The sequence below is a fragment of the Crocodylus siamensis genome, chromosome 1, assembly GCF_052110815.1.
Source record: "Crocodylus siamensis isolate JL-2025a chromosome 1, ASM5211081v1, whole genome shotgun sequence".
Taxonomy (NCBI): Eukaryota; Metazoa; Chordata; order Crocodylia; family Crocodylidae; genus Crocodylus; species Crocodylus siamensis.
In genome coordinates this window covers 273,594,352-273,616,659 of record NC_143395.1, presented here as the reverse complement: position 1 = coordinate 273,616,659, position 22,308 = coordinate 273,594,352, and the positions used below count along the sequence as shown (strand labels likewise).

The window sequence follows — 22,308 nt, the reverse complement described above, 5'->3', positions numbered from 1 at the left end:
CAAGTGATTGTTAAAAATGAGCTTACATCCATAATGGACCTGTCAGGTAACTTGGTCATTATCCATTTTATAGGTAATACAAACTCATTAATTTCATAAGTCTCTGCTAATTTGGGTTTTCTAATTTGAAACACTCGTGACCAGATTTTTCTGTTAAATTAGCATAATGCAGCTTTTTACTTGGTTAGAGCACAGATCTCATTGTCCTCAGCTGTAGCTATGAAGGCTCAGAAGCTGGTGACTGACACAGCATCCTCAGCTCCCAATTTGGAGGGGGCACTAGACTGGCGAACTTGGGGAGACTATACTATGGGACAGCTGCAGCTAATGCTCCCGGAGCCTGTACCCATGCTGCAGCAGCAGCCACCACTAGAGTGCATAGAGCAGGCTGTGGCAGATAAACCTCTTCTGTCCATCCCTCTCTCTCCACCCTGTTCTGCCCAGGGTACTGAAGGAGCTTGCTCCATTTCTGTCAGGTATGCAGAGAATGAGGAATGCACATTTAGTGGCCATCTGTTAAAAGTTTGTTTTACATTACTTGTTTCACATCACTGCAGAACACTGTGGCAGAGACAGGGTAGAAACTAGTCCTCCAGGCCAGTTTTCAACCACCTAACCAGTGGTGTTCAACCTTCCGGCCCTGTGGAACAAATGAGTGGTATAGGGCCACTCTGTGAGCCAGATCCCATGTGAAAGCTCAGTCTATTAACTGGATCCTGTATGGGGTCTGCACACAGGGACAGTCCATGGGTGTAATCTAAACCATAAGAACTTCCTCTTTCTTCCTACAAAGGCCTGCCTCATTTACTACATCCCACTTCTGCAACAAACAAGACAAACAAGGTATTTGTCCTACAAATAAAAGCATTGTAACCTACAGACCTGAATGTTCTCTGAATGCTGTTCATCCAGTGCACTGAATCAAGTAGGGATCCTGTAGGGGGAAAAAACCCAATAATATATGACCATGTACCAGTTTTTCCCCTTGATGTTCAATGTGTAAGCCTGCTCAGTGTGTGCTCCAAATGGCAAAAGGAAATCACTGAATGGAGATTGGTCTAGCAGTTTGGGATTTCATATCTAAAAAAGGATTTTGAAAAAATATGTGCATGTGCATGTGGGTGTGTATGTGTGTAGGGAGAACCATAAAATGTTCATGAGCTCTAGAAAATGGCTTATAGTGAGAGATTTAAAGAATTCAATCTGCTTGGCTTCTCAAAAAGGAGAGAGGTGACTTGATAACAGTGAGTACCTTCACGAGGGGAAAATACTGGGCACTAAGGAACTCTTTAATATTGTAGAAGAAGGAACAACAAGAACAAATACCTGGCAGCTGAGCCAGGCAAATTCAAATGAGACACGAGTCATGTTTCTAACACTGAATGTGATTACTGGAACAGACTCCTAAAGGAAGTGGTAAATTCCACATGTGGCTCTTCAGCAGATGGAACAGGAACATCTGCCCCTTGAGCCAGAGATTGTTGTCCTCTGTTTGCGCCTGCCAGCCACTAGAGGGAGATGAGGCACAAATTTTGCATATGGATTTCCTAGATTTTGGCTGACAACAGAAGCATTTGCAGACCCAGCTGGTTCTAAAGGGAATGTACTTGAACAGTAACAGAACCTACAGCCCCCTTTACATTTGACCTATATTTCTCTGTCTCCTCCAGCCCATCTTCATCCCATCTGTTCTCATCCCTGTTCATCTCCTCTGCATTCACTCCACATCCCAGACCCACTCCCTATTGACAGTCCAGCAAGAACAGTTTGTCCACTGTCAGTCACTGTAACCACAATAGCCACTCAGCACCAACGCAGTCCATAGCTGGTGTGAGAAGCAATTGCATGAACATGTTTTTGCTGAGCATGTGACCTGTGGGTTTTTTTCAGAAACTCATAACTTGGTAAATCTTTGGAGGCACAAGAACTTGTTGACTTCAATAGGACTTCATGCACACTGGAATAAATGCAATATGTATCATCTCTCAGAATTTAATTTACAAGTAATTATATGCTGGATGTTTTTTTCCTAACTTGCTCTTTAGCCTCATCCTTGGCTAAAAGAAAATAAATATAAAGTCTAATTACTGTAACATTGAATAGATATTGAAGTTACTCGGGGTTTCATAGTTTTCATAGACATTTGGGTTGGAAGGGAGCCCGGAGGATTATCGAGTCCAGCCCCCTGCCCCAGGGGCAGGAAGTCAGCAGGGACCATAGGAGCCCAGCAAGATGAGCATCCAATTTACTCTTGAAGGTGTTCTAAGTGGGTGCTTGAACCGCCTCCGGCGGCAGTCTATTCCAAACCTTGGGGGCTTGGACAGTGAAGAAGTTCTTTCTTATGTCCAGCCTGAACCAGGCACAGCGGAGTTTGTGACCATTTCATCTTGTCATCCCTTGGAGGGCTCTGGTGAGCAGTCGTTCCCCCAGATCCTGATGAGCACCCCTGCTAAACTAGGGGTTGAATCTACTCAGCACTGTTCTGCAGCATGCAGCACCTCAGAGAAGCATATCCTTAGATAGACATCACTTTCAGTGTTTTAAAAACTCTCTCCTTTCTCAAACACCAAAAAAAAGCACCTGACCATATCTAAGTCAGGGTTCCTAAAAGTAGTGCCACATTTGAGCCACAGTGTTTTGGAGAAACAGTGTCAGCTTTTATCAGCAAAGGTTTTATCAGGTTTTCTTTTATAACACATCAGTCTGAAACTTGAGTTCTACAATATCTTAAAAAGAAAGAAACAGAAGAGATCTTTGAAATACTAAATGTATTCTTCTTTGAAGTCTTCCTACTACTTGGATGAAGGGGGGGCCTTTTCCTCTTGATGGAGCACAGGTGGTTACACACCAATCTATGTGGGGAAAAAAAGAATATCTAAAGTGAGGATCCTTGAATGAAGAGCATACAATGATGAAAGGTTTCAAATACGTCTTTTGCACACGGACATACTATAAAGTGTGTGTGTAAAGTATCTCCCTGGGCTTTTCAAAAATTGGTTAGAAAAGAAAAGGATTTGAGGTAAGACTCTCTCTTCTTCTCCACCTTTTTTTCACTAAGATCAAGTTTTTACTATGTACGCATTGCACATTTAGCTCCCCTATTCCCCATCTCAACCCATGACTGAGCTAAGCAGGCTACATCCCTACTATATAACTTAGTTGTGTCCTTCCCCAACCCACCCTATAACATGTAGTCACTAATAAAGTAAATCTGAAAAAGCTTATAAATGCTTGTGAAATTTCATAGTACAGGTAATACACTGAATAGAAGCCCAAAGAGGCATGAAACTTGACACTTAATAACAATCATGGTAGGAATTAGGAGTCAGTAGAAAAGAATAAGGTTTTCTTTTGCTTTAAATATTATTTTTAACCTATTTTATGTCTTATTGACAATTCCGTCACTGAGCCTGACTTTCAGTCAAATAAAAATAAGAGATCTCTTTCCCAAAGCATCTACAATATAAGTTAATACAGCATGTTCTGTATCAACACGTTGTTGAGATTCCCAGTATTTCTTAATAATTTCTCATATTTTGAGCTCCTTGGAGTTATCTGTGTACGTGTAGTTATCTTTATGTGTTTTGTATTGTATGAGGGATGTCATTAATAAAGCACAGAAAGGGTAGGAGGGAAGTGGTATTCTAGAGCAAGGATTCTAAAAGTGAAACATCTTCCCGATTATAATGTCAGTATCTTGTGAGTTCAAGGGTTTCCCAACTGCCAGTGGAGAAGCAATGGTCATTAAAAAAATTATGAGATTCTAAAAAAGCACTCTCCCTGTGTCTGATTCTAGAAAAGGGCTCCCGTAGCACACCCCCCCCCCCACTGTGGCTCCCTAACATAATTATCTGTGGGAGCATTTCATCTGATGGATTTTGATAATTTAATTAATAGAGCTTAGTCCTCAGAAGGTCCTGACTGGGCAGATTAGCTGTTTGTGTGTAGTACTGAAGAGCTGGAGCTCACAGGGCAGTTGGAATGGAAAATAGCCACTGAAGCAGGGGGCAAAACACTAATAGAACAACAGCAAAAAAGTACAAATAAAAGTAAAAGTGAGGCTGGAAATGGGAAGAGAGGGAGAGAAGAAACAGAGTAATTAGGAGATAGAGGCAAGTGAGCTGGGCCATGCCACGGGGACAAGTGGGAGAGAAGACAACAGACGAGAATTCCTACAAGGAAAACTATCAAAAGAGGGTTACCAGCTACTGAGTTTGGTGCTGTTTGATGATTTTTTTTTATTTGATATGTTGAAATCAGGAGAAAAAATCCAGAATAAGGGAGGCTGTGCAATGTCTCTCTCCCTCCCGCTCTCTGTCTCTCCCCCTGCCTCTCTCTCCCTTCGTCTCTCTCTGTCACTGAAATAATTTTCAATGTTTTTTTCTTCAGAAAGGATATAAAATAAGTCTTTTTCCAAACAGGGACAGCTTTTCTGTTTTTTCAGTGATTTTTTTTTGTAGTTACAGTAATATGTTGCTTTGGAAAAACATCACCATGACAAGTAATCAATTGTAACACTGGGTTTACAAGGCACAAACACTGTTATCTTTCCCTAAATACCTATTGCCACATTAATGACACAAACAAATTTTGAGCATGTCCATGAAAGATATACATTGGATTTTAGATGCAACAAAAACTCTGCTAAAAAATTCTAACACTGCAGGATGGGGCTGTCTTTTCTCTGAATCCCCTACAGGTGGCTAAGCCATTCAGAATGAACCTTTGCAGCTGTTCAAGGTGCTGTTGCCATTTTCAAACTCCTAACTGATCATTTTGGACTAGCCAGCCCTCCAAACTACAATGCTGGTGGTATGCAAGTATGTATACCAGTAGGCATATACAGAGACTTATGCAGATATATTTGACAAACTCATAAAAAAGCATTAACTTTGCAAGCCAGCTGCCACACAAATGACTGTGGCTTATGCAGAAGTAGCAGTTATAGGTGTAACTTCTTTGCCTGAAGCTGGATCTAGGGGAACATTTTCATTGGTATAATACAGGGCAGTCCAACAGGTGGCCTGTGGGCCACACGTCACCCATGAGGAGTCAATTTGTGGCCCCCAAGCTACCACCCAGCCACCGCTCCCTCCATCACTCAGGCTGCAGTAGCAGTTGAGGTCTTGGGCTCCCCCACCCTTCCCTGGTTTCAGCTTCCTGGGTGGTCTGGCAAAGTGCAGCCCACAGTGTTGGGGGAACTGGTGGCCTGGAGTGCCTGCACAACATGGTACAACAGGCCACATGGCATGGGCAGGGGGCCATAGTGTGTGGTCCTCGCTGGTGCAGTCTGTGGTGTGTGTGGCAAGTAAACCATATAGCTGCTGCTTGTTTTCACTGGTGTGAAGGGTGATTACACCGGTGTGAATTGTCACTTTTCTAATCTAATCAGAGAGAAGAGAATGAGGAGGAGAATGACAAAATTAAGAACCTGTTTCTAGAGAGTGTTTTCCTGGTGTAGCTTTTCTTTGTGAAGTGGCATTTCAGTGTTTCAACTGGCAAGAAATGACTGTTTCATAGTTTTATAGCTGTTAGGGGCTGGAAGGGACTTTACAGATCATTGGGTCCATGGGTGACTGGTGCCTCCTGAATCTGGCTGGGCACCAGTGGCCAATCACTGACCGGTGGAGGGAAGGGGTCTCTGAGTGGCTGATCACCAAATGGGGGGTGGGTTGGGGTGGGGGTGGTCCTCCAGCAGCTGATTGCTGGCAGAAGGGTGGAGGGGCCAGTGGCTTATTGTCGACCCTGGAAGCGCCAGCAGCAAAGCTGGAAGTGCCGCCAGCAACACCAGAAGTGCTGCTGGCTCTTCTCAGGGGGAACACCAGCTGGTACTCTCCGGCCGGTGAAGGCCAATCTCAGAGAGAGCACGTGACCCCCCGCTATGTCCCCTCTACAGGTCTCCTATGGGTGCAGCCCCCCTGCACTTGGGCAAGTAAGACTGCTGGAATCAGATGACCCCAGCAAGATGGGTGTCAAGGCACTTTTTGAAGATCACCAGGGTGGATGACTGTACCACCACTGGGGGGAGCCTGTACCAAACCCTTGGCACTTGACTTGTAAAGAATTTTTTCCTTATGTCTAGCCTGAAGTGATTCTCAATTAACTTGTGCCCATTATTTCTTGTCCTCCCCTGGGGGGTCTTGGTGAACAGGCCCTGATATACACCCTTGATATACTTATAGGCTGCCACCAAGTCCCCTCTGAGTCTTCTCTTCTCCAGGCTGAACAACCCCAAGTCTTTCAGCCTCTCCTCTCCTGGTCTCTAGGCCTCTAATCATGTGTGTGGCTCTCCTTTGGACTCTCTTGAGCTTCTCCACATCCTTTCTGAAGTGTGGCACCTGGAACCGGATGCAGTACTCTAGCTGTGGTAGCACCAAGGCCGAGTAGAGAGGGAGGGTGACATCCTTAGCCTTCCTCAAGATGCCTCGGTAGATGTGTGCCAGTGTTTGATTAGCTCTGCCAGCTACAGCATCTCATTGGTGGCTCATGTTCATTTTGTTGTCTATCGCAACACCCAAGTCTCATTCTGATGTGGTGCCAGCAAGCATAGCACTGCTGAGACTGTAAGTGTGGATTAAGTTGTGGATTATTTCTCCCCAGATGGAGCGCTTTACATTTCTCTGTATTGAATGACATCGCCCACCTCGTGAGCCTATCCAGATTGGCCTGTATTTCCAGCCTGTTTTCAAGCATACCCATGGTGTTGTCAGCAAACTTTGCTAGTTTGCTTTTAATAACTGAATCCAAATCATTGATGAACATGTTGAAAAAACTTGCCTTCTTCTCTAAAAGGGAAGTAAAGGTCTTGACTCTGGTGGGACTTGAACCCACAACCTTTGAATTACCTTTTTAACATAGAAGTCCAACATGCTGTCCATTGCACCACAGAGCCACCTGTGCTGCAGGCTTTGTATGACCAGTAGAACTTTAAGATGATGAAGGGCAATTCAGTGACCTACATAAAGCTTCCCCCAGAGCTGCAGAGTCCCTTATTTATTTAGAAGTAAGTGGCCATCACCCAGGTCTAGCCACTCACGAAGTTTCCTGACATGCGTACAGGACCTACACCTCATGCAGGAGGTACTTGTTCCCACGAGGGAAAACGCCATACTGAATCTGGTGTTAGCCTCTGTGGATGACCTGGTGGGGGATGTGCTAGTACAAGGGAGGCTAAAGGACAGTGATCATGAAATGATCCAATTTGCTCTTCAGAGAAAGGCGGGGAGGGTAACTAGCACAGCGCAAATGGTTGACTTTAGGAAAGCCAACTTCGATATGCTCAGGGCAGTAGTCGGGGAGGCACTTGGAGCCCAGGGTGTAGCTAGTATGAGGGTCCAGGAAAGGTGGTCCTTCCTCAACAAGGCTATCCTTGAGGTGCAGCAGAACGCAATTGCACTGCACAGGAAGGCGGGAAAAGGGTCCAAGAAACCTTCATGGCTGAGCGCGGCTATCCAGGCTGGCCTGAGGGCAAAGAAAAAAGTGTACTGGCAGAGGAAGCAGGGGGCAGGGACCAAGGAGGAGTACACCTCCCTGACCCAAGCTTGTAGGGATTTGGTAAGGGAGGCTAAAGCAGCACTGGAGCTTAGATTAGCTTCTGGGATTAAGAATAACAAAAAGTCCTTCAAATATATAGGTAGGAAGAAGAAGTCTCGGGGTAACATCGGACCCCTACGGGGCAGGGCAGTTGGTGACGGACGCACGAGAGAAGGCAGAACTCTTCAACAAGTTCTTTGCCTTCTTGTTCCTGTCCGATGACAATGGGGTGCTCTCAGGTGATAGCATAGAGAGGCCCAGGAAGGATGCGAGTCCCCCGACTGTTAGTTCAGACCTAGTTAAAGATTACCTGGAAGGCTTAGATGTGTCCAAGTCAGCCGGCCCGGATGACCTTCATCCGTGGGTGCTGAGGGAATTGGCTGGTGTCATTGCGGAGCCATTAGCACGGCTGTTTGAGGACGCGTGGTACTCGGGCCGAGTCCCTGAGGACTGGAAAAGGGCCAATGTGGTCCCTATTTTCAAGAAGGGGAGGAAGGAAGAGCCTGGCAACTACAGACCTGTCAGCTTCACTTCTATCCTGGGGAAGGTCTTTGAAAAAATTATCAAGGGCCACATTTGTGAGAGCCCTGCAGGGGAAGTGATGTTGAGGGGTAACCAACATGGGTTTGTGCCAGGCCGATCCTGCCTGACTAACCTGGTCTCTTTCTATGACCAGGTAACAAAGAGGTTAGATGGGAGGAGGAAGTCGATGTCATCTTCTCGGACTTCCAGAAGGCCTTCGACACAGTGTCCCACCCAATTCTGGTGGGCCAGCTGAGGGGCTGCGGCATTGACCAATGCACAGTCACATGGGTGGCAAACTGGCTCCAGGGGCGCACTCAGAGGGTGGTGGTGGACGGGTCGATGTCGACCTGGGAGGATGTGGGCAGCAGAGTCCCCCAGGGCTCGGTCCTTGGGCCGGTGCTGTTCAACATTTTCGTTAGCGACCTGGACAAGGGTGTGGAGAGCACCCTGTTCAAGTTTGCTGATGACACCAAGCTGTGGGGTAAAGTGAATACACAGGCAGGCAGGGACCACATCCAGGCAGACCTGGATAGGTTGGAGAAGTGGGCAGATCTGAACAGGATGTGGTTCAACAAAGACAAGTGCAGAGTGCTGCACCTGGGGAGAGGGAACCAGCATTATGGTTATAGGTTAGGGGCTGACCCTCTCAGCAGCACAGAGGCAGAGAGGGATCTTGGAGTCATGATTGACTCCAGGATGAATATGAGTCACCAATTCGACGAAGCAACAGGCAGAGCCAACCGCACCCTGTCATACATCAACAAGGGCATCACTAACAGGTCCAGAGAGGACTTGCTCCCTCTCTATGCGGCGCTGGTCAGGCCACAGCTGGAGTACTGTGTCCAGTTCTGGGCCAGAGGAGGGCCACTTTTGTGGCTGCCTACAACCTTATCAGGGGCCACCAGCAGGGACTCCGGGAAAATCTGTTCATCAGGGCCCCCCCTTGGAGTCACTAGGAACAATGGCCACAAGCTGAGGGAGGATAGGTTTAGGTTAGATGTTAGGAAGAACTACTTCACGGGAAGGGTGGCCAGAGCCTGGAATAGGCTTCCCAGAGAGGTGGTGCTCTCACCTTCCCTGGAAATCTTCAAGAGGAGACTGGATAGGCACCTGGCTGGGGTCTTATGACCCCTCCCACCCCCAGTGTCATTCCTGCCCATGGCAGGGGGTCAGACTCGGTGATCTGGCTAGGTCCCTTCTGACTCATGATTCTATGATTCTATGAGTAGAAACTCCTAGTTCCTGTCTGCTACCAATCAGGTGCTAACCAGTTGGCCACGGGCAGAATCACTGCTGAGCTTGTCTTAATGGAGGTGCATCACTGCCACAAGATACTTTTGTCACCTGATATTAGGCTTGCTAAAACTCAGGGTGTCTCTATTTTGTATTCCAACACTTGATCGACCACCTTCATTTACCCATGTTAATATGGATTGACCAGGGAAAGTTCATAGCAGGAGAATTTTCAAGAACGTTCATCTGTTTTCCATAGTGAGAAAAAGCTATCTGTCAGCCCAGTTACTGCTATGGGCCTTAGTGGTGTCAACGTGCTTCATGAGATCCTGCCTATCCTTGACTGTCATGGTTCATAATGTCTTTCATCAGACATTTAGACCTTTAAGCAGCTGCAGAGTGACAGTGGGTTAATCGTTTGACATACTGAAAAGTAGATGGCAGATGTTAGCTGGAAGATTTGAGGCAAATGAGTAATACCTGTCCTGAATTACAACCATCATGTGCTGTATTCCACACAACACTTACTGGAGCAAGGGAGACAACCTCACTGAGAGCTGGGAAGCAAACGCATGCCATGACAATCATCAACAACATAATGTCCAGGAAACCATGTAACCCTACTTCAAGGAAAGGATACAATCTTTTAGACATGCTGTTGGGGTGTTCTGGACTAGGAGGTATTGGGTTTTTGTTTTCTGTACTCCATTATGAATCTTAAACAGAATTGTGCATGTTTGTGAAGAAGGAGGATTGTGTATGATCAAACTGAAGGGTTTGTTTTGTGCGCTTGGTGTGCTTTTAGTAGTGTTGTATTGTTACGGTAGGCATGATGGGCCAGAGACGTGTCAAGAGGGTTCATTAGTTTGTTATTATCTTGTATTGTTATTTTTTAGCTGGGAGAGATGATAGACCAGCTTTCAGGTACAAAATACCTTTTCTCAGGTGATCTGAAAGTTGGTCCAACACCTTTCCAGTTATATACCTGAGGCTACCAAATAAATCCTTTTTGTGTGCTTTCAAAAATTTTAAACACTGCACACCTTTAGCATTGTATACATAGCCAGTTTGGTTGTCTGGGTCTGCAAGCCTAGATAGGTTCATTATCTACATGAAGGATTTGTTACAAAACCACTTAAAGGGCATGCTTCCAACCTTGCATACAGACAATGAAGCAGCTTAATTCAGTAGTCCCAGGTCTCAAGGTGGACTTTGCATTTACAAGAAACCCTGCTTTTAGCCCCTCCTATAACCAAAGGCCTAAGCAGTTTAATTGGCAATTTGCAATTCATGAAGCACAGCAATAATGTCTGCATTTTAAACATTGTTTATCTCTAGCTTTAAGTACAGGACCAGTTTGACTATCTAGATCTTCAGGTCTGGGCAGGTTCATTATCTCCAATTCAGGGTTTGTTGTATATGCTTCCAGGGATTTTATGAATTTTAGCTATTGTTAGTTTTAGCTTCAAGTCCAGGGCTGGTTGAGTGCCTGTCCCTTCAGCGCTAGGCAGGTCCACTGTTTGCATAATGGGTTTGTTGTGCATGGCTTTTGGAACCCTCTTTAGATATCTGTGAATGTCACAAACAGCAGTGCTTTGGCTGATGGATAAAACTATAACATCTTTATTATATAACCAAGCATGACTTCATTGTCCTTAAAGTGCAATCAGCATAAAAATTGACAAAGGTATAAAGACAGAGAATGTATAGGACAGGAGGTGAAAGATAGGCCTGAGGGCTGAATCTGTCCTGTGGAGCCCTGTCACATGGCCCCCAGTGCTGTCTGTAAGTCTCAGTGCCCAGTCTGGCCACTTTGGGAAAGCACCGCAACACCCACTCCAGCATAAAGGCTGTAAGCTGGATCTAGTGGTACTGTCTGAAGCAGGCATTGCATGCAGCATGGACCTGGAGCAGCAGAGCAACCACCATGTGCAGCACAGGCCCACAGCCCTGGAGTGGCCACTACATGCAGTGCAGCCCCAGGGTGGTGGAATGCCTGCCATGCGCACAGTGGTGGACTGATGAGGGGGGGAGAGGACCATGGCCCTGGGGCACCGGCCTGGGGGGTGCACCGGCCAGGCTCTTCAGAGTTCTTATCACACAATGTGACTTTAAGTATTGCTACGAGAAGGAAGGCAGGGGACACAAATGCAAGCATTGGCCTCTGGGCACTGGAGACCCACGGTACGTCACTGCACGCACGGCTCCAGAGTAGCCAGAGCAGGACTATGCCACATGCAGCTTCATAGACATGGGCTGGATCCAGTATACAGAGCGGGTCTTCAGGAACAGATAAGTTTACACCCCATGTGAACAATGAGGCTTTAAGGAAAGTATAAAGAAGATTTAACTTAATGGCTTGGCTTAGGACAGCTTGCAGCTTTCCCTTGTGGGGGTGCTACTCAGGCATGCTGTGGACTGGAATAGCAGGGCAGCAACCTAATATATGTATCTGATGGGTAAAAGGACCTGCATCTAGCCTGGTAGGGGAAATAGCTAGGTTAGGGAATTCCATTGCCTGTTCCTGGTAAAACGAGTTCTTCGGTGTCAGACAGTGGCATAACTGAGGAGGGCAATCGGGAGAAGGGGAGAAGGTACCAACCCCAGACGTTTACATGGGGTGTCAGAATAGAGCCCAGGCTTTCCTCAGTTACATGCCCCCCAGCTGTAGGAGAAACAGCTCGGCACCATCCAGCCGGAGAAGCTAGGCAGCACAGAGTTCTTACTAGGGTGGGTAAGACAACCCTCCTTCCCCTGCTACCCACTCTGCAGTACTTGGTACAGGTGTCCCCCAAGGTGCAGGGGAGTTTTTCCCAGGATGTGAAACTCATTAGGGGTCAGAGGTTGTGAGCCAGGGTATCTAATTAGCAACCCTTTCAAAATGTTTCTTGAGGGAATGCGGGAGGAGTGGGAAGTTAAAGGGATTCCTGACAAAGGTCAGGCAAATGGTTGTACTAGCACTTTTGCAGGCAGTGCTTGTAAAGGAGGACATGTACCTTTGCCTGTGTGAGAAAACAGCAAGGAAAGTACCCACCTGGATAGCTAAGGGGAATCCTGCAAGATATACATTACAGCTGTTCACCCTTGAGCCAGCTGCAGGCAAAGAAGTTACACCTGTAACTGCTACTTCTGCATAAGCCACAGTCATTTGTGTGGCAGCTGGCTTGCAAAGTTAATGCTTTTTTATGAGTTTGTCAAATATATCTGCATAAGTCTCTGTATATGCCTACTGGTATACATGCCTGCATACCACCAGCATTGCAGTTTGGAGGGCTGGCTAGTCCAAAATGATCAGTTAGGAGTTTGAAAAATGGCAACAGCACCTTGAAGAGTCAAAGTCTGGCATAGCAAAAGAAAAATCATGGGATGTCTAATGTCCAACGCCATCTTCCACTTCCAATCCCACTGCATGCCATGGGTCTTGCATGGGATATCTGCTATACGCTTTGAATGAACTTCCCTCTCCCCACATGTGAAAGTGATGATGGTTTAGACATGACTACTTCATACCAGTGAAAGCAAAAGCAGTTATACGAAAGCAGTGACATGTCAGCATAAATCCCCTTGTCTAGACAGGCCACAAATGATTAAAACTTAATATACAACTCTGTATAGTGGATACAGCCTTGACTAAGTAGGGAACATATTGACAATCAGCTTCGTGACCGTGTTGTAACCAACAATTCGCTTTGAGCTTGGCGTTGATGAGGAATGAAAAAATACTGAAAGAAGTGTATATGTGTCGAGGCAGGATGAGGGATGTAGGTGAAGGCCGAGTGGGAATAACAAGATGGCCTTCAGGATAAGCTTATCAGGAAACAGCTTGAAAAAACGCGCTTGGTTCGGCAAGACAACAAGATGAGTCGCTGTCAGACTGCCAAGAGTGTGTTACAGGGCTGGTTGACCTGTATGTAACTTATCAATATATAAAAAAGTCTGTGCTTTACTCTCATTAAGAACTAGCTGCCCCTTGCTTTTTCTCCCATGCCATGCAAAACAAAGCGCTTCTAACAGTCAAACAGTAATCCTGTCTAAATTTCCTTGTCATCTGGGGGCTTGGCCGGGATGTGTCCTTACACAGACCGCCCCAGGTAGGACCCTTGTCTTGGCTATTCGACTCTGTTGCTCCGAGAAGGCCATCCTCGACTCGATTCTTCGTCTCTGTGGCTTCGACACCCCGGACCCTGAGCTACCATCCGTCTGTTTGGCTCTGGAAAAATCCCTGACCAGGGTGAGTACCTGCCTGTTTCAGTGTCAGTAAGTCCTAGGCATGACAATGGATAGCGGGACCTCCAAGGTCCCACAGCAGGATCCTGCCCGGTTTATGTATCTAAAATATGGGTCCCGGTCAACGCAGTACTTAATTAAATGGAACCGGTATACCGATGGTGACCACAAATTGCGCTGGCCCTTAAATGGGTCGTGGGATCATCATATCCTCAAACATCTCCAAGAAAATTTGAAAAGCAAGCACCCTGTTCAAATGGAAGCCTGGTACCTATGGGAAGACAAGTCCGAAAAGCGCCATAAGTGCTCCCGTGCGGCTTCCTATAAGGATAATGAAGAAAAGCTTAAGAAACAAATCAATCACCTTCAAAATCAAGTTAAAGATCTCCAATGTCAAGGGCCGACCCCGTCTGCCCCTTGTTCACCATATCTGGCTAGACTTTACCCAGCTTTGCCCCTGCTACCGCCCACTGGTTCCAAGTTGTTGGATCATTGGGTCCCACTCCCGCCACCACCCACCAGTTTCGCAGCCTCAGGCACTGCTGCATCCGCTGCATCAGCCACTCCGACAACTCCACCAGCCCCTGCCCCTGGCCCCTCGTCTCCCATTACTACCGTCACTTCTAATTCTCCTACGGGGGACCGGTTTGAAATTGATGTCCCCCTGGACCCCCAAGATGGGTGGACCCTACATTCAGTTTCCCTAGACTGGCAAGATACCCCAACCAAATTGACCCTCCAGAACCAAAATAACGCTACCACCAAGGTAGACTGCCAGAGGGCCCTTGTAAGGAAGACTCGCCGAGGTGGAAAGCTTGTTGGGATGCAGTATCCCTCTGAGAATACCCTGTGCCAGGGAGGCAACCCGTAGTGGTCCACGTCCCCTTCTCACCATCAGAAATCATCTCTTGGTCAGCTACCTTCCCTAAACTCCGTAATGACCCTACCAGGTTTGCTCAAAAACTCCTAACCCTCTTTGAGGTTTATAAGCCAACCCACAGCGATATTCAAATGCTCCTCAATGGTCTTGTTCCTGGAGACCAGAAAGACACCCTCCTTAAAGCAGCCAACTGGCCTCCTCAAGACCCCTGGCAAAAACCATCTGCCGCACCTCTATAAACAGGTCCTTAAGACTGTCCCCAGGGTCTCCCCACAAAAAACAGACTGGTCCAAAATTTCAATCTGTAAGCAAAAGCCAAAAGAACATCCTGCCGACTGCTATTCTCACCTGGTCCAAGCCTTTAAGGCACACTCTGGCAATCAAGACCCAGAAACTAGCCTCCCTGCCATGATTATTCAAACCTTTGTTTTAGGGCTGTTATTTAGGATCTCCAAGTCCCTGCAAAACACCGTGATCAGGTGGAAAACTAAACCCCTCACTGAAGTTTTGGCTGCTGCCACTCACTTCTATACTAAAGCCCAACAGCAAAAAGCGAAGGCTCAGGACAAACTGATAGCTTTGCAAATCAAAGATCTCCAAGGTGGCGCCAGACCACGGCACCCTGCAAGACCATTTCGCTCGGCCTGACCACCCGGTCCCTCTGACATTCCCAATGATGTCTGCCGCTACTGTAAGCAAAAAGGCCATTGGAAGAATAAGTGCCTGAATAAACCCTGGGGGCCCCCACTCTCAACTAATGCCCCTCCATTTCAGCCAGGTGCCACCAAGCTCCACCGCCTGGACCAGCTCTTCTCCAGTCCTTCAAAGTTGAAGATCCATATTAGAACAGCTGAGAAGACCCAGAGACTCTAGCCCCTTTACTTTCTACTTTTTCCGATGCTACAATACCTGTTACTGTGGAAAAACAAACTGTTCCCTTTCTTGTTGACACCAGTGCTTCTTTGTCTATGCTTAGCTCTAGTTTTGTTTCTAAGGTTCCCGTTTCTGGTGAAGTAATCACTGCTTTAGATATTAGAGATCATCCCATTGACCACCCCATTATACAGCCACTTTCGTTTACGTTTAGTCCCCTTACTGAGCAACATGCCTTTTTGCTGAGCCCTTCGCGTCTGTAAATCTGTTAGGGAAAGACCTCCTTTGCAAATTGCAAGCAACAGTTCACTGTTCTCTAGATATAGTCTTCCTCACATTACCCCAGACCCAAATTCCTGCCTTGATGCTAACACTAATGGAACAAGAACCCGAGCCCAATTCTTCCTCGTTGCAACAGGAACTATTGGCTCACCTTCCTGAGTCCTTTTGGTCCCACTCCACAACTGATGTGGGACTTCTCAAGGGTGCCATCCCAGTTTCTATCAAGTTTAAATCAAAAGTGTCTCCCCCATCAATCCTGCAATACTCGGTATCAGTTGCTGCCTCCAGAGGCATTGCTTCTGTAATACAAGGTCACCTAAAACAAGGTGTCGTTGTACCTACCTGTTCTTGTTGTAATACCCCAATTCTTCCAGTCCGAAAGAAGAAGAAGTGTACACCTGAGGGGTTACCTGTTTATAGTTTTGTCTAACATTTACATGCTATTAACAATTTTGTAATTCCCTTGACAGCTGTGGTACCCAACCCCGCCACTGTACTTTCTCAAATACCTGCTTCCGTTCTTTATTTTTCTGTGGCGGATCTCTATAATGCTTTTTTTTTCTATACCAATTCACCCCGACTCTCAATATTTATTTGCTTTTACTTACCAGGGCTGGCAATACACCTTCACCTGTCTGCCTCAAGGTTTCCATGAGTCGCCCACCACATATAGCCAATTTCTCAAGTCTGACCTCAATACAGTCCAGTTGCTTCATGATTCTGTGCTAGTCCAATATGTAGATGATTTACTTCTCTGTTCTGATACCCTCACTCATTGCCAAGTTAACTCTGTCACTCTTATAGGACAACTTGCAGCACGGGGCCACAAAGCCTCCCGCTCTAAGCTCCAATTCTGTCAGACTTCTGTTACCTACCTGGGTTACACCATTTCTCACGGTACCCATCGCCTGTCTCCTGATTGTCTTTCTGCTGTTCTTTCCCTTCCATGCCTGCAGACTAAACGCCAACTCCGTGGTTTTCTAGGTGCTGCCAACTACTGCCGACAGTATATTCCTAATTATTCTGAACTTTCCAGACCTCTTACCCTTCTCACCTGTGACTCTTCCCCTAACCCGCTACCCTGGAAAGTTGTCCATGAATCTGCCTTCTATCAGCTCGGGCAAGCCCTTTCTTCTTCCCCCGCTCTTGGTCTGCCTGACTATTCTAAGCCTTTCACTTTCTTCTGCCACAAGCACGAAGGCACTGCTTCTGGTGTCTTGACTCAGCCTTTCAGACCCTCCCCATACCATCCTATTACTTACTATAGTGCCTCCCTTGACCCAGTTGCTTCCAGGTTTCCTTCTTGTCTCCGCGCTGTTGCTGCTGCCGCTCTACTAGTTTCTAAAACCAGCAACCTTGTCCTTGGGTACCCCCTTACTGTTGCTGTCCCGCACGCTGTCCTCACCCTCCTCCAACGTGGCAGGACTCAGCACTTGTCCCCTGGCCATCTAATCTGCTATGAGGTGGTTCTCCTGGCTGTGGACCACGTGACCCTTATCCGCTGTGATCCCCTCGATCCTGCCTCTCTTCTTCCTTCACCCTCAGACAGCCAACCCCATTGACTGCACTCAGCTTGTAGACTTTGTTTCTCTTCCCCGTCCTGATCTTTCCGATACCCCTTTGGCTAACCCTGACCTCATTTTCTACGTTGATGGCTCCTGTTTTCAAGATAATCACAGCATTCTCAAAGCTGGCTATGCTGTCTGTTCCGATCATACTGTTATTAAATCTGCTCCTCTTTCTGTTACTAGTGCTCAAGCTGCTGAACTCATTGCTCTCATTCATGCCTGTCACCTTGCCACTGAACAATCTGCTAATATCTATACAGACTCTCGCTATGCCTTTGGTGTCTGCCATTCTTTTGGTCAGATCTAGAAACAGCAAGGTTTCTTACTTCTGCTGGGACTCCCATCTCTCACCATCGCCTTATTACTGCTCTCCTGGATGCTATTCTCCTTCCCTCCACCCTTGCTGTTCTATGGTGCAAAGCGCACACTGCTACTGATGATCCTGTGTCTCTAGAAAATGATAGAATGGATGCCATGGCCAAGACCGCCGCCCTGTCAAAACTCTCAGCTCCGGTCCTTCAGGCCGCTCTCTACCTCTCTTCCCCTCTTTCCCCTGTCTCCAGGATGCCGCTGCAGACACCGAAAAGGACGCCTGAATCTCCGCAGGCTGCTCTCTCCACTCCGATTCCTTGCGGTGGCACCCATCTGGTCACCTTGTAGCCCCCAGGGCCTTGCTATCCCTCTTCACTCAAATGGCCCACTCAGTGGCTCATTCAGCCAAAGGGGGGATGGTATCCAAAGTTGACTGCCATTGGTATGCCCCCAGTTTTTCTGCCGTGGCTGCCCATTTTTGTTGCCAGTGTCCGCAGTGTCAGCAACACAATCCTGGCCAACCACCCCACCAGCCACATGCATTCCACAGGCCTTTAGGTCTTTACCCCTTTTCCCATCTCCAGATGGACTTTATCGAGTTGCCCAGGTTGGGACCCTGGACGTATGTGTTGGTAATTGTCTGCCTTTTCAGCAGTTGGCCTGAGGCATACCGATGCCAACAAGCTCACTGTAGCCAAAAAGCTTCTTTTTGACCTGCTACCCTGCTTCAGTCTACCCCTTTCCCTAGACTCAGACCATGGCTCCCATTTCGTTAGTCAGGTGGTCCAACATGTTTGCAAGGTCCTTTCCATCCGATACCAGCTCCACCCCCCAAATCATCCTCAGAGTGGGGGTAAAGTGGAACAGAAGAACTTTGATATTAAGCTTCGCTTGGCAAAGACCTGTGAACAAACTGGTCTAAAGTGGTCAGAGGCCCCCCCATTATTACTTTTCCAAATCCAAAATTCTGTTCAAAGGTCCTCAGGCCTGACCCCTTTTGAGATTGTTATGGGTCGACCCATAAAGGGACTTGCCGCACTTCCACCCCAACACCTGACTCACCTCCATGATTCTTTATTGACCTACTGCAAAGGGCTCACCAAGGCCCTCAAGGTTATCTCGTTGCAGGTTAAGGCCACAGTGCAACACCAGTCTTTAAATGGTGGCTCGGTTGTCAATCCGGTCCAACCGGGAGATTGGGTCCTAATTAAAGTCCACCAGAGGAAGAACTGCCTGCAGCCTCAGTGAAAAGAGCCTTTCCAGGTCCTGCTAACCACCTCAACTGCTATGAAAGCTGCCGAGGTTTCTGTTTGGGTCCATACCTCCCACTGCAAGAAGGTAACCGCCCCGATGAAGTGGAAGGCTTCTCTCACCAGCAATACCTCCATGAAGATCCAAAGGGTTCCCTGTGAGTAAAGATCAAACAACGAAATCTCGAAGAGGTTCCTTGTGAGTGAAAGTCAGACAACGAAAGCTCAAAGAATAGCCTACCTGGCTAGCCAAGTTTTACTTGACACTACAAAGTTTTGTTCTATGTGTTGTTTTGCCTTTAGTAATTTAGCATGAATTATACTAGCCGTTGGGAAGTCGCAGATAATTACATAAATTTAGAAACTCCCCAGGGGGTAGCACTGTTTTATATTCTTGTGGTCAGCATTTTATTGAAGGTAGTGTGCTGGAAGCCAAAGTTTTAGTCAAGGGTAGCCCTTCAAAGTTCCAAAGGATAGCAACATTTGGGACCCCACTCGAATAGGCCCCAAGATGTTACCTTTTATTTTGCTCTGCCTCATGCCAGGAGTTTTAGTTAAGGCATGGGAAAAGAACAGTATTATGTTCCTGGGGCATAGCATTGCTAGTGCAGGCAACCTTACAAAATGCTGGGTGTGCATACATGGGCCTACACACCCAGCCAAAGAAATCCCAATGCTTGGGGTACCGATGGGCATCCCCAGATGCATCTCAAGCAGGTCCAAGGAGGCGATCCTCCCCCTCTATGCGGCACTGGTCAGGCCGCAGCTGGAGTACTGTGTCCAGTTCTGGGCACCACGCTTCAAGAGGAATGTGGACGACATGGAGAGGGTCCAGAGGAGGGCCACTCGCATGATCAGGGGGCAGCAGGGCAGGCCCTATGAGGAGAGGCTACGGGACCTGAACCTGTTCAGCCTCCACAAGAGAAGACTGAGGGGGGACCTAGTGGCCTGTTACAAACTAGTCAGGGGGGATCAGCAGGTACTGGGGGAGTCCCTGTTCCCCTGAGCACTGCCAGGAGTGACCAGGAATAACAGTCACCAGCTGGCAGAGGGTAGATTTAGGCTAGATATCAGGAGGCGCCACTTCACGGTCAGGGTGGCTAGGATCTGGAACCAACTTCCAAGAGAAGTGGTGCAGGCTCCTACCCTGGGGGTCTTTAAGAGTAGGTTAGATGTACACCTTGCTGGGGTCGTTTGACCCCAGTACTCTTTCCTGCCATGGCAGGGGGTCAGACTAGATGATCTACTCAGGTCCCTTCTGACCCTAGAAACTATGAAACTATGATTCCCCTTGAGGATTGGGGAAACAGTACCAATACCAGCTTTGCCAGATTTTCCTCCCACTCTGATAAAACACAGCAGTCAATCCCTAAATGGTGGAAAACAAACGAGACAGCTGGAGACCATCTTCTGGACTTGAAGCAGCCCTCTGTTATAGATCCAATGAAAGTGGTAGGATGGGCGAAGCTGATTACTCAGTGGGGCACTACCCCTAATGCTGGGTAACCTTCAATTAACACTCCCATAATACGTCTGGGGTCCTGCTAGGAAACACGTCCTTTCAGTGTACCAGCGGGTCTCTCACTATCCATAGAACCCTGGAGGATACCCATAGTCTAGTAATGAACAAGTCCGAATTATACGTGTTGTTAGATTCTACTTCTTGTAATCAATTGATATCTCAGCGCAGGTTGGTAAGAAGCCAACGTGCCCCTTCCTATGCCTTACAGGTCAATCAGAAGTGTCGAATTAGAAAAACAACCTGTAGAGGCCTCAGCACTATAGCTGCTCCAGGCTTGTTCTGGCTGTGCAAGAATGACGCCCACAAGATTTTGCCATGGCATTAGGTCAGCACCTGTACTATGGGGAGAATCATGATGGAGTCTGATTTACACCCAAGCCTCTCTCGGCATGAGGTGTCTAATCTCTCACCTGGTTTGCCCAGACATAGGCGAGCTGTTGAAAACCCACTGGTTCGCCAACCCACCGGATTCCATCAATTTAGTGGGGCATTTCTCCCTTACTTAGAGGTAGCTGATTTAAAAAGAACCATTGTAAACATTTCAGAAGGAGGAATTTTTTAATGCCAGCACCGATGCTTTAGGAGCTCTTAATGATAAAATCACCCAGATAGGGCAAGCGGCTACCAAAACCGTATGGCTTTGGATTATCTCTTAGCCACCCAAGAGAGGTATGTGCAGTTGTGAATCATACTTGCTGTGCCTGGATTGATCAGCACCAATGAGTGAAGAAGGACCTCCGCACCATAAACAGACAGTTGCAAGTGGTCTCTGAAGTTGCAAAGGAGAAAACTTTTGATTAGTAGGGGTGGCTGCCAGATGTAGGAGGGTGATTTAAATCCCTGCTAAAATAGTGTATTCTGAGTTTATTATGCATTTTTGCTGTTTTTATTATTAGCCAAATGATTCTGTGTTGCTTACGCTGTTGTTTATCAAAAACTGCTCAAAGCGTTTCTAGACTCTCTAGAACCAAGTTACATATAACAGTGCTCAAGAAGGTGGCCTATAAGTTCAAATGACAAGAAAGTGTCAAAGGCCTTATGAATATAAAAGTGTAAGCACAAGTGCTTACAAAGGAGGGAATGATGAGAAATGAAAAAGTACTGAAAGAAGTGTATACGTGTCAAGACAGGATGAGGGATATGTAGGTGAAGGCTGAGTGGGAATAACAAGACAGCCTTCAGGATAAGCTTATCAGGAAACAGCTTGAAAAAACGCACTTGATTCAGCAAGACAACAAGATGAGTCGCTGTCAAACTGCCGAGAGTGTGTTACAGGGCTGGTTGACCTGTATGTAACTTATCAGTATGTAAAAAAGTCTGTGCTTTATTCTCATTAAGAACTAGCTGCCCCTTGCTTTTTCTCCCATGCCATGCAAAATAAAGTGGTTCTAACAGCCAAACAGTAATCCTGTCTAAATTTCCTTGTCAGCGTCTTGGCCACATGTATAATTAGCTCCAGCACAGGTAATTACATGCCAACTACCGAACTTTTTTGCAATTGCAATTCCAGGCAGTAGTTAGGTACAACACAGCTAAGGCCAAGCCTTCAAAAATTAGGCATCGGCCTCTCCCACCATCTAACATCAGGTAATCATTCCAAAGATAACCAGATTTTTTAAAGAAATGACAAATATGATTTTTATTGTTGTTGGCTCTTCTGACGGTTGGGTGGCCCTAGTTCTGTGTGTTCCCCTGGCTCTCTACAACATGGAGAGATATGCATCCACATGAAAATAAAGTCAAGGAAGGAAAGCTGAGATCCCAAGGTCCCATTGCACCAGGACTTGAGGCAATTGCCAAATAATGCAAGGCTCAGCCCAGGCATGCCACAGCCATGGATACTTTACACTTGGTCCTGGGGGCTGCAGGCACCTAGGCAGGCACTTTCAACAGCTCTACATTTTTTTAAAATAATAACAAATAATAATTTATTAACAAAAAAAATCCACGAGTAATTTATTAACTGACAACTCATAATAATTATTGTAATAATAATAACGGAACATTAAGTAATGTTTATCCATGACATGACTTTGGGAATTGCAAAGTGGGGCGGGGGAAACAGCTCCCCTGCGATCTTCCACCCCATCACTGCTTTGCTAG

At 46.8% G+C, this 22,308-nt stretch overlaps 1 non-coding gene across 1 annotated transcript; it reads right to left on the bottom strand.

Annotated features, from left to right (window-relative positions):
• Window positions 1-6,806: 6,806 nt before the first annotated feature.
• TRNAR-UCU (transfer RNA arginine (anticodon UCU)) lies at window positions 6,807-6,892 on the bottom strand. The gene is given in 2 exon segments: window positions 6,807-6,842; window positions 6,856-6,892. It is a non-coding gene; the product is annotated as a tRNA-Arg (tRNA).
• Window positions 6,893-22,308: the final 15,416 nt, after the last annotated feature.